Source organism: Marmota marmota, unplaced genomic scaffold, assembly GCF_001458135.2.
Source record: "Marmota marmota marmota unplaced genomic scaffold, marMar, whole genome shotgun sequence".
Classification (NCBI taxonomy): Eukaryota; Metazoa; Chordata; class Mammalia; order Rodentia; family Sciuridae; genus Marmota; species Marmota marmota.
Window position 1 is genome coordinate 58,473,551 of NW_025999968.1, and position 3,426 is coordinate 58,476,976.

General features: G+C 53.4%; 1 non-coding gene across 1 annotated transcript; it reads left to right on the top strand.

Annotated features, from left to right (window-relative positions):
• The first annotated feature begins 2,928 nt into the window (after positions 1-2,928).
• Positions 2,929-2,997, top strand: Trnas-cga. Its single transcript has one exon. It is a non-coding gene; the product is annotated as a tRNA-Ser (tRNA).
• Positions 2,998-3,426: the final 429 nt, after the last annotated feature.

Here is a 3,426-nt window from a genome sequence, read left to right on the forward strand (position 1 = left end):
CCAAGGTCTGGTGTTGGGTTGAGAATGGAGAATCCAAGCACTCCCCAGACAGGGCGGGGTGGGGCCGTGCAGTTGCAGGGTCCTACTGTGCAGCAAGAGCCACCCTGAGCCTGGTGCCAGCCAGACCTGAGGGTGTGAGGTTCAAGCCAACTGCAAAGAAGTAACCAAAGCCTTGGTTGGCAGAGAAGTCACTGTCCTCTCCAAGTGACATATCCCTCAGAGCACATCTAAATCCTTCAAAATCTCACACTGTGCAGAGACTGCCAAGAAAAATGTGTCCCCTCGCATTACAGCATGAACCTCAGAGGAGAGGTAACTAGGCACAGGACCACCAGCCAGGGAGTGACGGCGGATAGCGGGAGGTTCAGGAGACACGGAGAAAAGTGCCCACAGGGAAACTGTGACGTTGATTATTAAGTTGCAAAAGATTTGAAGCCCAGATAAATAACCATGAGCCAATATGGGCCAAGGAAAGAATGACTTGTGTGATGGCAGAAGGCAAATCCTTCCATTAATGCTTATAAACAGGCTTTTTAATAATTTCTCCCAAAGAAACTTGAGGGCAAGTCCTCAGTGCAGCCCACGGGTGGGAGGCAGTGGCTGGCTTGAAGCCTCTGGGCATCTCTCCAGGTTCCCAGGGAACAGAGACTGTGCTGGCAGGGTGGGGAGGCCCAGCAGCCCCCAGGTCCCACCAGCCATGCTATGGTTCCTGCTGTTTCTAATGTGACAGATGAATGTCCCAGACAGTTCTTTGGGGTGGGGAAGTGAGGAGGTCTTAAAAAACCTGAAGGAGAATCCCACCACAAACCCATCCATTCCTCCAGATAACACTGGGTGAGCACCTGCAGTCCGCACAGCTAGAACCAGGAACAAAGCTGGCCGCTGGACGCTGGGCAGGACAAGGGCACCAGGCGGCTACAGGTGTAGGCAGGCTCATCAGAGCTTCCAGAGGAGGAGGCAGACCGTGTCTGGTGCCTAAAGAACAGAGCTCTGATCTGTGGCTGGGCCTGGGGAGTGGGGACACACTGATGGTGTTCTTGGGGGCGATGGCATAGACGCTGGGTGGTGGCTGTAGAGACGGGCATGACCAAAACACACCAGGAACTTAGTTAGCTGGCCATGGGGGCCACGGAGGGAGAGAGCCCAGGGAGAACTGCCGGCAGAGGGACCCCGAGCCACATCTGCCAGGCCAAGGGGAGGAGGCACCGCAGGTGGCCATGGGCAGCCTGAGGCCTGGAGCCTGCCCCCTGTGCCCACCCTCCCTGTGAGGCCTGGGGCTGTGAAAGGGAATTTCTTTAAAGTTGAGTCCCAAAAGAAAGAGGCTCAGCCTCTGGGAGTCCCTTGGTCCTCCCCCGGGGAAGTAGAGGCAAGGCCCTGCCTCCCCCATCCCACTGACTACAATCTGGTGCGGTGTTCTCCCTTGTCTCCTGCTCCCAGCCTCTCCTCTCCTTTCCCTCCCTCCCTCCCCGGTGGCCATCCTGCCCTGTGCCAGCTTCCAACTCTTGTGCTCTGCGCATGCTCCTTGGGGACCAGCCTCCTTGACACTGGGCCTCTCTGAGGCCTCCCTGGCACCTGTTTCCTCTGCCTGCACCCTTGAGCCTCAAAGCTCATCAGATGGGCTTCACAGCTGTCCTGGCCAGGAACCCTGCTGTCTCTGAAAGGCAAATGAGCACTCCGAAGATGACCGCAGGCAGGAGAGACTTGGTTCCTTTTCCCGGGGCCTTCGCACAACATTAGGGAAGTGAGAGACACAGTCCGGCAACAAAGCAGAAGTGAACTCTGAGGGCCTGGAGCAAGACTCCTGAGGCTCAGAGTTTAACCAGGAAGCTTTCCCTTCTGGTGACCGTGGCCAGGCCTCCTGTGGGATGGATGCCTGAAGGCAGCAGGATGTCCCCACATGGTCCCAGGGCGCACGTGACCCAGGTCACACCAGCACTACCAGGAGCCCTCAGCCCAGAGCTAAGACAGCACTGCAGCGGTGCTCCCCGCAGCTGGCCAGGGGCCTCGACATGGGCACTGCGAGGGTGGCCTCTCCCACAGGCCCCCCGGCGTTTCCAGATGTGGAAGCCAGAAGGACCTTACAGCAAAGCCAGGAACCAGGAAGCTGCGGCCAGAGGACAGCCTGGGCCAGGTAGCCAGACCCTGACCTTTAAAGATAAGAAATCTGTGCCTATATCAAGAACATAAGTTAAAAACAAAACAAGGATATTTGCTTTGGGGTGGCTGTCTTCTATTTTGGTTTTTCGTGTTTGTTCTGAGTTTGCTGTTGTTGAGTTCTTCTATACGTTGGATATCCATCCCTTGTCAAATGCACAGATGTTCTCTCCCACCCACAGATCCTCTCTTCAGTCTGCTGATTGTTTTCTTTGCAGCATTTGCAACATGGGTGAACCCCGAAGTTTGTACCTTAAGTGAAACAGGCCACACGTAGGAAGGTGACGCTGTGTGACCTCACTCACGGGTAGGATCTAGAAAGCCTGGCCCTGCACCAGCAGAGAGGATAATTGCAGTTATCGGGGGCCAGGCAGATGGGGGCCCAAGCGCTGCCCAGAGGGCACATTATTATTTTTTTTTTTTTTAAATTTTTTTTATTGGTTGTTCAAAACATTATAAAGCTCTTGACATATCATATTTCATACATTAGATTCAAGTTGGTTATGAACTCCCAATTTTACCCCAAATACAGATTGCAGAATCACATCAGTTACACATCCACATTTTTACATAATGCCCTATTAGTAACTGTTGTATTCTGCTACCTTTCCTATCCTCTACCCTCCCCCCTCCCTCCCCTCCCATCTTCTCTCTCTACCCCCAGAGGGCACATTATTACAGTTAGGGAGAGCATACGTCAGAGATCTGTTTTACAGCTTGGCGCCCACGGTTATTGATGATACATCATTTTATTAAAAAGCAAGAAAAAGGCGGGGGACGTAGCTCAGTTGGTAGAGTGCTTGCCTCGAATGCACAAGGCCCTGGGTTCAATTCCCAGCACCACAAAAAAAAAAAAAAAAAAATAGCGATCACCCTGGGCCACCGGGCATTTGTGCATGAGCTAGATTAAACCCCCCACAGTGCGTCTGTACTTCTATCCAGCTGTATTCAGAGAAAACTTGCAACATTGTCTGTCAATTTTTACAAATGCGAAAAAAATAAAAGCAAAACCAAGTAAAGCTGCCTCTTCCTATTGAGACCCTCGTTGCAGAGCCCCTGCTGGTAACGAGGTTCCCGCAGTCACAAAGCATCTGTCTTCCATCAGAAGCAGAGTGTCCGCTGTCCCCACTGCAGCTGGCTGGTCATTTTGCTGGCACAGAGCCGCAGGGGACGACTGACCATAAGCTCTCCTCCTAATTGCAGTGTGGGTGCTGACGGTGCTGCTTCGTCTGGAGATCTTCCCTCCCACCTAAGCGGGCGCACCCCCCCACC